The sequence below is a fragment of the Limulus polyphemus genome, unplaced genomic scaffold (genome assembly GCF_000517525.1).
Source record: "Limulus polyphemus unplaced genomic scaffold, Limulus_polyphemus-2.1.2 Scaffold7641, whole genome shotgun sequence".
Lineage (NCBI taxonomy): Eukaryota > Metazoa > Arthropoda > Merostomata > Xiphosura > Limulidae > Limulus > Limulus polyphemus.
Genome location: NW_013673251.1, coordinates 78 through 13,969, shown reverse-complemented (window position 1 = coordinate 13,969; position 13,892 = coordinate 78). Strand labels below are relative to the sequence as shown.

General features: G+C 30.8%; 1 long non-coding RNA gene across 1 annotated transcript; it reads right to left on the bottom strand.

Annotated features, from left to right (window-relative positions):
- Positions 1 to 1,726: 1,726 nt before the first annotated feature.
- Positions 1,727 to 13,301, bottom strand: LOC106474751. The gene is made up of 4 exons (XR_001291766.2): positions 13,212 to 13,301; positions 9,854 to 9,908; positions 4,983 to 5,077; positions 1,727 to 4,560 (listed from the first exon to the last, which is right to left on the bottom strand). It is a non-coding gene; the product is annotated as an uncharacterized LOC106474751 (long non-coding RNA).
- Between the last annotated feature and the right edge of the window lie 591 nt (positions 13,302 to 13,892).

Here is a 13,892-nt window from a genome sequence, read left to right as displayed (position 1 = left end):
CATTGCAAAATCTGCATGTCTAGCCAAGCACCCCTACTTTGCAGCTCTTTTCTACGCCACTGATTGAAACACTATTTATATTGGCAAATCGCTTGAGAACAACCGTCACAAGTTTCACTTAGGAGTCTGTAACACAATGTTGACCTGAACTGTCATTATCACAATTTTCATTGTTATCAACATCATTTTTGCACTGGCTTGGCCGCCAATTTTGAGTTCACATCTTTTAGTTGCCACTTTTATATATATATATATAACTGGACTATTTTCGGTTTAGATATAACTACTTTCTAAAAAGCAGAATACACAAGTATCGTGAAGGCTATCATCACACCTTTTTGTGACCAACAAAGCCTAAAAAATACATACACCTACAAGTATGAGCTGTAAATGCATGAATTTATCACGTCAAGCAGGATTTGGCCTATATATCAGATGAATGTCCACCGTTCAGAGAAGCTGTAAAATATAAACAATACTTTGAAAGTGACATAGAAATATTATATTGTTACTTACATATATGCAGACTATCACATATTGAAGAGACAGTATGATCTAGGCTGTAGAACAAGATGTATACATCCTTTGATGTAGTAGGTCTAGACATTCTAGTCAATTGAGATCCGACAAAAACCGGATAATGGCCGATTTTAAATTTTAAATCAGGGGAAATTCTGTAAATAATTTCAGGACGATTCCACCTATTTGTGCTGCAGGTCTGAGCAAATATCTTTCAAAAAACGCCGTTATTTCTACTGTAACAGCGCGAAATTTTATACAGATGTAGAGTAAAAGGTATGTTAAATGTGTAAAAAATTTCATAAAAACCGAAGTTTGAGAAGTAGGTTTTTAAAATTCCCTACAATTTGATGCGTAGAAGAGGACGAAGAAAATCAGACAAAATTTGCTATCGTATATCTCAGTTTTGGCTGCTTAGATTTTCTTGAAATTTTGAATGCGAGGTAACAAAACTGGGAGGCAATAATCCACAATACAGGTGAGAAATTCACTGAGGGAGTATTAAGCTACAGGCAGCTGAAAATCGCAATTCGTTGGTTCCTACAAATTACACAATATGTCGCGCGTCTCAAGTTGTTTTTCTTGGCCGTACGACACATTACTGTGTGTCTTGACCTGTGAGTCTTTTTACGGAAAAATTCACAATCACATTTATCAGTTATTATGAATAAAGAGGTCTAAGAATAGAAGTTGGTGGTTATGTTGATGTTCATCAATGAATTTAATATTAGTATGTCTACTGATAAGGTAATTTATGAAACTTAACTACATATCTTCAATAATATATGGCTTTAAACTGAGATGAACATTTTTCATGGTAACAAAGGAACAAATCAGCAAGTGATGGGACTAATATAGATCTCATATTATCGCCATCAACCTGTTCATAAATATCATTATCAAAGAAAATGATTCTTTAGTGGCAAAACTAAATAATTGCTTAGAAAATTCCATTTCATCATTGTCATTTTGATATAAAAGTTCAGAACACAAATGTTTGGTCTCATTTAACAGAACGTTGGTATAAAAAGACTTATATCAATACTAGCACAATATACTCCACTATTAAAATTAATTTTTTTTTATTCTTTGAGAGAAACCAAAATTGTTTTTCAAAGTGTATTCACTTCTAATTAATGATTCTAACAACTTACCTAGAAACCCCAATAGCTCATGATTGTATGTACCTAACCAAACACTACTGGTCTAACTGGACATCCATCTTTATTAACTTCATACATAATATCAGAATGAGAACCAAATGGTTTTATTTTATAATATTCTTTATTAGGCAATATATTATCCTTTATTTTTGGTGTTAGTTGTTTAACCTATCTAAGATTAAATTTTATTCAACTATTTTCCTATTAACAAATTATTCTAAAAGGATCTGAACCCAGCAACACTTGTGAAAACTATATTTAGGGGGAAAACTTCAATGAACTTTATCTGTACTAAAAACAATAACACACACAACATCGGTTACAATCAAAACACAAATAAATATAAATCGTCAAGTTACTGATTTGTTTTTATATTGTTCATTATTAGTAGTGTTTACATATTGCATTACATTAAGTACTTTTATATTTTCACTTTGACTCAGTGTAAGGAACTGATAAACATTTTTATGTGAAACTACTCATTATTTATGTAAAATGCAGTAATAATTTGCAAGACTAACTACAATATTGATTATATCTTAAAAAAACAAAAACTATGACTTGTATGCGTTTAGAGACCCTATCATACACAAAGTCCTGTACCCACAAAAACTTGGCATGTAAATAGTTTATAAATACTGTTTTAAAATTCAATGAGTTCCAGATGGATCCAACAGATATTTCTAGGGTTAAAAGTCATTTAAAATGTGAGTCATTATATCTTACTCTGCCTTTGAGGATTGTATTTTTAACCTAACTGTGACACGTAGGCTAAAGGTCAGATCAGAGACTCCAAGGTTCAGTAAAGATATCCCTGAGTTAGAACTTCTGGTCAGAAGTACATACCATCTAAATGGATACTCTTAGCCAAATAGCAGAACTGATGATTACAGATATGACACAACCACAGCATATTTCAACAGCACATCACAGCTCAAAAGTTAAGATCTTTTAAACTGCAGCCTGTAACAATAATCACTAGGCTATGTTCAGTCTGTTCTCATAGTGATTCATCTCCAAAATCAAAAAGGTAAATACAGAATTTACTTTTGAATATTATCAACTCAGGATCTTTCCCTCAATCAGAGATGAGCTAGTGTTTCTGAGTGGCAGGGCAAAGAACAGGAAATTCTGGTAATTATTTCTTGGAGACATCATATACACCAATGAGAAGTCCAGAATCTGCTTTATCCTAATATACAATTAATATGATGGTAATCTATTTCAGTAAAGAGATATAAGCAGTCACAGAAAGAGGAATTTTGAGTGGTTTCTCCATTTTACCAGCAACAGTCACACACATGAATTGATCATCTCTTTTTTTCTATATTCTTAAATCAAATTATGTGACCTTTCTTCATTTCCTATTTGAGATTGAAGACCTTATTCTTCATCTTCTGTTCTGGCAGAAAGGTACTACTATTATAACTACTGTTCTATTAGCATCAAAACAATTTCTAAGAGCTAACACAGCATCTTGAAGTTTGATAGATAGATTTGCATGAACAACAGCCATCAAATAGTCCATCAAGCCTGCACCCATAGAAGCTGCACAGGTTGTAAGTCAAACATCTCAGAACCTTGTACATGGAGGTAATTGATGGACTAATGTGATTGATTATCACATGCCAAAGAGTAGCAAAGTTACATTCAAGGTCAATGGGACCTGGAGCTACTTGCCAAAAATCTATTAGGCTCTAGGTATGAAAAACAGATGCAACAAAGGAAAAAGAAGAAGAAAGCCAACCCTTTAGTTACCCACCAAGAAGTACTTTCTTTACCTATGGTGTTTCTGCTGCTGATGTGACCCATCATAACTCAGTTAATTTCTATCAATTTTGAAACTTGAGATCATAATTTTCATACAATACCATATGCTACAATCTTTATAAGTTTCACCAAAACCAACTAGATCCTGGATTTTTTACATCCAATCTCTGCCACTGAGACATCTTTGTTTGGGGAAGAGATCATGTGTTAAATTAATGTTTCAGTAGTACTATACTGGTCAAAAAGAGGCACTTTAATTCTTGTAGATTGTACAAATTGTTTTTATTCTAACATAAGGGTTCTTGTTTAATTTATGTAGTAGTCTTTAGCAAGACACCTGTTTTACTAATTCCCTGGAGCATGATTGAACTCTGAAATGCTGAAATACTTAGTGCAAGTTACCATGTTAAATAATAGCTTTTTTAAGATAATACTTAAAAATTTAATAACTGTGACATTTATTTTTAAATAACACATTTTAGGTTTATACATATTCTTGAACAGAAATTATCTAAGAGTTCTAGTTTTTGTTTAACTGTCAAGTACACATATACTGTACAGGTAAGTTGCTTAATTCCATCTTCACAACCAGTCTGCTTAGAGACAAAAAGTACTTATTTTTTAAGCATTTTCACAGTTCAACTGAACCACAAGTTTAGAAACAAATTTAAATAGGACAGCTATTATTCCAAACTAATAAATATGCTGAGCTGAGTTACTGTTTTTCAAGAATTAAATCTATCTATTACATGAAAAATTATGATTAAAAATTAAGTTACTTTTATGATGACACGTGTAATTCCAAATATTTTGGTTATTTATTGTGGATAAAAGAAGAAAGCTTAGTTATAAGTCAAAAGATTAGGTTCGTGCAAAAAATACTATAATACTTTAATGCAAAAATTCTATCTTCTTTTCATTTGTATACATATATAGAAATTATACATCTACACCCCCTGTGAAAATCACTGTTCATCATTTTCAGTTATTTATTCTTAGAGCTTGCTTAATGATCTCTTCTGCTTTTGATCTCTTTGTAAAAGAAGCCACCTTGGCCTGAAATCTTCCATTTTTTCCTGATCCTTTCCCTTGAAGCAAGTCACATACCCTGAAATATCACAGATACAACATAAAAATAATGCATGTAATAAACTTTATCAATAATTATCCACACAATACTAAATGCCAAAGAAAACTTTCCTGCACAATTAAATGAATGGTAAAATATGTACTGGGAATAAATACAAATATGATTCATGAGAGCTTTCTTCAAATTTTAGTACATTCTTGCACTATACAAATAAATACATAAAATTATACAAAGAGTTCACTTGGGTTATATTAACCCTTTTGAAAACATTGATTCCTGTTAAATGAAAAAACATTTTCTTTGGCCACCAACTTGTAATTTCCAAAAACTTACCAAGGGCTAAAAATTAAATGTTCTAATAACTATCACTTCTCAGAGAGTACCAGTTCATGCTATTGTCTCCTAAAGAAATAAAAAGCATTCAACATTAATTTACTTACTGTGGTCCTACAGCAGCTACAGTATCAGGTGGTCCAGTCAACAATATATGCCCTGGTCCTTTGTCTTCACCTGCTGTTAGGAACAAAAGGACCCCCTACATAGACAAAATAGCTTCATACACATCACTTTCTTCTAGACAAGAAAATCAAATTTGACTAGTGTCCATTAGTTGGTGTGTATGATTAAAGAAAAAAGTTATTTCAAATGGTCACATTTCTTTGTTTGTTGAATTTCATGCAAAGTTAGTTAAAGGCTATTTATACTAGCCATTCCTGATTTAGAAATAACAGATTATGGAGTAAAGAGCAACATAAGAGCTTTGGATAAAAGTAGAAAATATGTTGTTAGAACATCAAGTGGACTGATAGATTGAAATGACATAACATGTGGTGTGCATCAAGGATGTGTCCTGTTGCCCCCAGTTCTTTATAATATAGATGGAACAGTTCACAAAAGAAGTAAATTTAATGCCAGAAAAAATCAATGAACTTATGTTTTCAGATGATCAGGCCTTCCTTGACAAAGACAAAAAGAAACTCCAAGATTATCTTAGTAAAATAAACACATACAATGCAAAAAGTATGATATTAAAATTAGCAAGGTCAATAAATAAAGTACAAAATCAAACAATCAACTACAGGTTAGAGTGAGTCCAGTACTGAAACATATAAAAAAAAGCACAGATTGAAACTGAAATAGTTTAGCCATTTGGTGCAAATGAGTCCAGAGCAGCTTCCAATAAGAGCATATAACTTACAACTAACAGGATTTACAACCTGCAGAGATATAAGAAAAAAAAAAGCATTGGATTGATGGTGTCAAAGAAACAGCTAAAAATACATGAGGCTAGCAACTGCTGAAATGCCACACCTTACCTTGGTAGGACACTTGCATCTACCATGATGCTGAAAGGCACAAGTTGAGGACAAAAAAAAAAAAGAAAGAAAAAGACTAGAGGGAAGGCAGTTAGTCAACATTGATTCTTGGGCTACTCTAATAAGACACATTATAACACCTTCATGGTTTAAAGGGATAGCATGTTCAGTGATGAGATTTGAACCTACAACATGAAGATTGTGAGTTGTACACCCTAGTCACAAAACTATGCAAGACATCAAGTCATCATCATATAAATAAAATCCTTTTTTATTAAAATATTTTTTCAAAAAAAAAGTTAGAATAATAACATACATGAACTTAAAAAGAAATCTGTGCCAAATTTCACGTTTCACTATTTTAATGTAAACGATACAAAACTGCTAGTTTTGCTGACCCAGATGAATAAAAAACCTCAATATTCTTACTTTAATATACATATAGTTAGTTTTACAAGGAATATCCTGGATCAGTGATAAAAATTCTAGCTATCAGAGTTTGAAATAAGTCAACAAAATTGAGAATTGTGAAACAATTTTTCCTAGCATAAAATTATTTAAACATTATATTTTAAACAAATTTTATAGACTTTGTAGCCATTAATTTTTAAAGACAACTTGGCTTTACACAAACATAAATCAAATGATTTAGCTTCAGCTTACAAATTTACTCTATGCATTTTATAAATCATGATAAGTACTAAGGGAGAGAAAAGACATCTGAAAGCTAAAGTTTTGAAGTTTTTGGAATGTCTCATTTAAATATATTTAAGAATGTGATTAATATTCTTATTTGCAATAATATGTGTTATTAATAATAAGCTGATAAATATTATGAGTAGGATTAAAATTTTAATTTAAAGCTTGGTGGTGTACTACTAACATTTGGTTAGACTTAGTGAGTGTACCTCGATTTCACTTGCAATTCAGCTTATCGGTAAATTACAAAACCAGCTAAATACATTGTATGTTACATAAATATAATATAAAGACTAGTTATTTGTCAATTCTATACTTTAAAGATAAACTTATTTACTTCAGTATGAAGATAAAACAATGACAAAATAGTGAATATATTTAATTTTCAAATGTTAGGCAGTGTTATCAATAGACTACTTGTATTTAGCATTTATTATTTATTATTGTTTATTTTCACACTACATCAGTTAAGAGAGGTGTTAAATATTCATAGCTTGTATGGTGTGATAGATGCAAGAAGGAGATTGTATTTGGAAGCTCGAGAGTGGCATGTGCTTTTAAGAATGATAACTGCGAAGATGTGCAATTTTTTGTAGGGTTTGCAGGTTGGAAGAGAAATTGGAGGCTATACTAAATAGAGTAGATGTGATAGATAATAGCAGCAGGATTTGAAAAAGGATTTCAGTTTTTGCATGCAAGGGATATTATAACTAATAATAACATTCAGGAAGTTAGAAACAGTACTATTAGGGCTAATAATAATCTAATGGTTAGATTCTATCAATTAACATATTTCAACCTTTATCTTGTGCAGGTGAGAAGCTTTGGGATGAAAGGAAAACAGAACAGACAAAGAGAGATGGGAATGAAAATCTTAAGGAGATTATAGTTAAAGATGATTCTTCAGTACAACATATGGATAGGAGAGTGTATGGGGTAAATAGGGAGAAAAAATTAGGATATTACTGACAAAGCAAGCAATATAGTTAAGGATGGTAACAGTAATACAATGATGCAGAGGTCAGAGGAGCTAACTGATAACTGCAGGGGACAATAAAAGCATATAAAGAAAAGAGTCATAATTTAATTAGGTCAGGGATACTGTGAAGACTTATATGTGAGGATTAAATTATAAGTAGCTCACTAAGGCTGAATGTTAAGTTTAAGAAAAGGATTATAGGTTATTTGATATGGACAGAGCACTAATAATAAGGGGAATAGTGGCTTTATACGAGTTACATCCTAGTTGAAGTTTAACATATCACAGACAGCAAGAGTTTCTGTTAGCAGATATAGAGGGAAATGGCTTTTAATTGTAATTTGTTACAGGCCACCAGATGAAACTGAAGAAATAATGAGAAAAATTCAACTGTAATAAGGTCATAACTATGGTGGATTTTAATAATGCTTGGAGACGGCTTGAATGGGTAATGAAGAAAAACTTTAATATAAGTTTAACATAACAGCAAATGTACAATGTTTCGACAAGGTTTTGTGAGAAACCAGTGTATTTTTACTGGAATGAAAAAAAAAGAAGTTGAAAATATCAATTTTAGAGATCTAAAGTTAATTCAATACAGTCTGGATATTGATGAAGGGATCAATTTGGTCATGGAATTTGTAAAGACAGTGTAAATTTGGCAGGATCCACTATTCAACACATCAGAGACATGTTAAATTTGATGCTAAGAAACAGTTATTTTCAGTTTAATGAGATCTACCATCAGTTATCAGGTGTTACTATGGGTAATCATGTAGCTGTAACATTTTGAGTTATTTACATGTATATGTTAGAAAGTCAAGCGTTACAACATTGGTATAAGGAAACGTATAAGAAGCCAGAAGTATGGGTCAGATATATAAACATATTTGGAATGACTCTAAATAATTTACTGCTTTTCTATGATTTCCTCAATATCTTCCACCTACTATAAAATTCACTATTAAACACTGCAAAGAACCAAACTTATTGTTGTTACTTGATGTTCAGATTATCCTATAACAACTGTATCATAATAAGTCTTGTGAGAAACCAGTGTTTTTACATTACCATTAAACATTCGACTATTATTGGACAACTACATCGTATCAATAAGATTTGTACAACTAATAAAGGTAAATCCAAAGCTATACAAGAACTTGTACATAAATTACACATGAATGGATATCCACAAACATTTATTGATAAGACTGTACAAAGCTATGAAAACAGAGCCCACAGTAACAATGCAGAAATATTACCACAAGAAAAAAGTAATTTCACACAAAGTTCGTTATACCATATATTAGTCCTGAGATTACAGCTTTTATTAGACAGCTATACATACAATCAGGTCTTTACATCAGTGTTACAGAGAATACAAGGTAGAACTTTGAAAAATATGTTCATAAGATCAGCCTTTAGATCCAAACATACAATAAACCTACAGACAAAACTGCAGGTTGTAAATCAGGTTTAAGAAGAAACTGTAATCACCAAAATGTAGTATAAAGTTTGACATGCAAACTTTGTGGTTCTGTGTACATTGGTGAAACAGGCAGAACTATTAGGGATAGATTTAATAAACACCTTCGAGCTCTACACACATTAGACAGCAAAACCAGTGCTGTGGCTGAACATATTGTTGACAAACATGGTATATTTGATATTGATTGTCCCATAACAGCAAATATTCTTACTCACTGCCACAACTTTTTAGATAGAAATTGCAATGAAGCATTATTAATTTCAGAGAATAAGCCATATTAAACAAAAAACCACCCTGGAATTTTTTAATTTTACTGTTGCTCTAAATAGTGTAATATTGTCTGTTTGCTTGTACTTTCAATTGGTTTATATCTTGAGCAAAGTCCATCTTAGTGGTCAGATTCAAATTATTTTTAAATCTTTGGTATAAACCTAAATCAGTTGGCAAGTGTCTTGTTTGCCCTGATGAAGCCGTATTGACAAAACGTTATCTGAAATAAAACCAGTTATGTTCTCTGAAGTAAGAGGTTGTGTTTAATTTCTCCTTTTAATTCAACACAATTGATATGGAGAACATTAACTACAGCAAGAAATATAGTACTAGATATTGAAATTATAATTATCTCTGGCAATGTTTCAGTACATACAGCTTTCATAACAGAACTTTGTTATTAAACCAAATGTATATAAAATATTGGCAATACAAACTTAAGTACTTCAAATAAAAAAATGATAATACTACCAGTTATAGTGTTCCTCAGTTCCAATCTCCATTTATATTTTACAATTATTGTTGTTTAAATCTATAAAAATAAGCAAACACACCTACCTCATCTCCAATTTCATTTGACAAAATAGAGAGAAACTCTCCATCTCCTTCTCTTCTGTGTTAGATAAAAAGAAAAACAACATTTAGACAATAGAAACAACAAAATGTTTGATATGGCCTTCTCAGTTATCCTAATGAGTATTTATGTAAACTTTTCCTGAAGACACACTTTTTTGTAAACATGATGTATCTGGATATTTTGAACTTTGTTGATGCTGCTACACTGCTTTAAATAAGAAAAATATGTATTTGTTAATATTTAATCAAAATTTAAAAAGCTCTTTAAATTGTACTGAAAACACATTGTATCAAAAAAAAAGTATGTAACAATTCACAATACACAAAACTGAACACTTTGTCAGAAAGCAGATATGTTTTCCTGCTCATTCCCAATTCACTCCTGAAAAACAAATATCTACCTTATGAAAGTACTTTTATGACTAGATTTTTTTCTTATAGTCTAAAATATCTTGAATTTTAGTATTTCACAATATTTAGAAATACTAACACATTTGAAATTATAATTTAGGATATATGACTTAAAAGAATTGTCATGTTTATCAATATCAATATATTTTATATTAATTCATTTCAAAGCAGTTCAGTCTTCACTACCGATTCTAGATGTGGGTAGTTATAAAGTATAAATATAAATATTTAGTCAATAAAAGATATCACAGTACTGCTGTCTTTACTGACTAGGCCACAAGAACATCAAATAGCAATATAAGTGTTACTCATGTACAGAGCTTCTTACAAGTGAAACTTAGAAATTGTCTTAGACAAAACTATATACATTCAAACCACAAATTGTTTTAATCATAATCTATGTCATACCACTGACTGAAATTTGATTGCTTCCACTTTTATACACAATTTTCCATAATCAGTTTGAAAATTCCAGTTTGATATACACTAGAAACTCAAAGGAAATCATAATTATTGAAGACACCTTAACCCTTTTGCAACTGCCTCAATGGATTACATCAACCACATGATCCCAAAGTAACTATAAGAGTTTCCATACTATAACTCTTAATATGTTTTGTGTATCTTCATGAAATTTTTCAAGCTTTTAGTATGCATTACAAGTCTTTTGTAGACAAAAAGACAAAAGTGTTAATTAAGTATTTTTATTTTTTTTGTGGAGTCAGAGGGTTGACATAGAGTCAATGTTAACTGCTCTGAGTGCAAAGTGTTTCCCAATTTAAGATAAAAAATAATTTTCATTTGAAAATTATCGAATTTTATTTACATAATCTCTATAATCCAAATAAATATCACATTCTTTTCCCACTAAAACTTTATATTTTATCTGTTATTTTCTCTACCCAAACTCGATATACATTCGTTCAACTTGACAACACTTGTAACCATCATAAAAAAAATGTGAAATAAAATAAATGGTACTGTTTTATCCTTTTCTGAGTATTAATCAAAATGTTCCAAAGTGCTTCTCCTAACAGTTTCTACTTTTAATCTTTTCACATCTGTTTCCTATATTTATTTTACTGTTCGTGGCTGAAGTAGAAACCTGCTAAACATAAAGCAATGAATCACTGCTTATACCATTAAACTGTTTATGTGACACCATACTGTTGATAGAAAACAAGCATGCGCAGCTGCAATAAGCTGAGGTTCCCACAGAGTTTATCGTAACCCTGGCTCCAAGAACACATTGGGAAAGGATTTATCCGCTTGTTTACAGTAGAGTGGTTGCATGGAGAATTGTCTAAAGTAATAAAAGTGCAGAAAATATTTATGACATGACTCTGTCTAAAGTGCGGGCTGGCCATATAGACTTGGAAGATATTTGGATGTTAGTTATCTTCCCGGGGTGGTCAGAATTTAGTAGTATAAGTGTACAAAGTTGGAACTGCTTATGAACACGTATGAATATTATTACTATTTACTGATAAATGCTTAATTTTTAGTTATTCTTCTTAAAACATATAACAATAAATAAAAAATATATTTAAAAAAATGTTTCCTCTATTACTAATCTTTTTAATTTGGTTTCCTTTTGTCTTTCTTATGCTTCTCTTTGCAATTCCAGTTCTTTTAACTTCCAATCATATTCTAAATGTTTGGATTCAGGATCAACTTTTTTGTATAATTGAGTCCCAACACACTCTCCTCTATTCTGTCATTATTTACAAATCTGCTCACAATCAAGAATTTAAGCTCATCTTTTCTAACTGACTGTTTACATTCTAGTTTACACACCTCCAACAACTGAACTATTTTTCATAGAATACATAAGATATGGTCCAATGGATGCAATGATACAGGCAACAAATGAAATGCAAAGTTATGTTACCTTTGAATAAACTTTAATGGATAACAACAAACAAAATTACACTTACTTTACCATACACTAGTGTACATATAAAATATTTATACATATCCAAAAACCTTTAACTCATCTACTTAACTATATTTGTGTCACTGGATATTGAACCTTTGCTGAGGTTTACTAGTGCCAGTTCTCGATTGAATGTTATAGTGATTCCCTTCTGTTTTCCTGTTAATCCAATTTGTCCTTGGTCCTTTTTGTCTTCTTCTGTAGATCCAATACCAACTAGCCAGCCGAACAGTTATCAATTGTCACAAATGTCTGTGTTATAGCAATATCATCTAAGTACGAATGTAGCTTTTCAGATGCCTCGTAATACATTCAACAGCATTACTATAGCTCGCCAAAAGAACAAAGAAAAAACAACTCTGTCTACAATGCAACCTCGCTATTTATAGACATCTATAGAAATCCAATTGCATAATTGCTCATAGCTGATGATTATTGGTCAATCCCAGTAATATAAACAAAACTTGAGCATTATAAATATACATTGCCCAATGGGGGGAGGGGGTAACCACTATAAAATGTACATATATGTAATAATACTTTTAGGAATGTTCTTGTGAAATTCCAAACAATTTCACTCACTAGTTTTAGTTTTGGAATGGAATAGAATGATAGTGATGTTAGGTATTTAGGTCAAATTTGTTTTGAATTTCAAGGAGAGCATGTGAAACATATTCTGTAAAATATTTCAACTGCATACAGTTCCAGACTTTTTGGACACCCTGTAGTTAGTAAATGACAGGATTCATATTTATAACTTATTATCAACATACTTTAATAACAAAACTTGTCTAAAAATGTAACAAACATTAGCATAATTACTTTTGATATGGCCTAAATGGAATAGACAAAAATAAAAACAATAAGACAAAATATAAAGTACTTGAAATGAAAGTAACATGTTATAATTAGAAATATTTATCATATACAATATTATTTGAGAAAATAAGAAAAACTGTAAATGGTAAATACAAATCACATCATGAACCTCACCTGTGTAGAGAATAATAAGATGGTTTTGGTACTAAATATCTGAATTTTTCAGCTTCCAGAAGAGCTAAGTCTCTTAATACAAATAAAGCATTCTGAAAGAACCAAAAATACAGTTTATTCAATCAAAAAAATATTTTATACCAAATTAATAATATATAAACAATATAGAAGTTTTTCAGAAAATGTTCCATTCTAAAATCAGTATTAAATGTTAATCATTTCAGAACAAGAGTAAAACAGTAACATATACTGATATAAATATTTATGCAAAAAAATGCAATAATTTCACACCATATTTTTTTATTCATTTGTAATGAGACCTAACACTTAACCTCATGGCTTATTTTCCATTCAAATGAGACTTTATCGACTTCACTCAAACCTAATTCAGTCAATTTCAGAGATGCAGACACCTATTAGTACCACAGTAAGAAAGCATGACATTTTAAAATAAAACACATTGTGATGTGAGAAAAATAAACTGGTGTATATCTGAAGCTGAACAAGTTGCCATAATGCAAAAAACAAAGAAACAAATATAATGCTCCCATGCTGAAAGGGCAAGTATATATGGTGGCAACAGGAAGATAAATTTCAGTCCTTAAGTCATTAAATAACATCAGGCCATTCAGGTCCAAATCTGAACAAATTTGAATTGCTCAAAAACATATTAACTCTTGC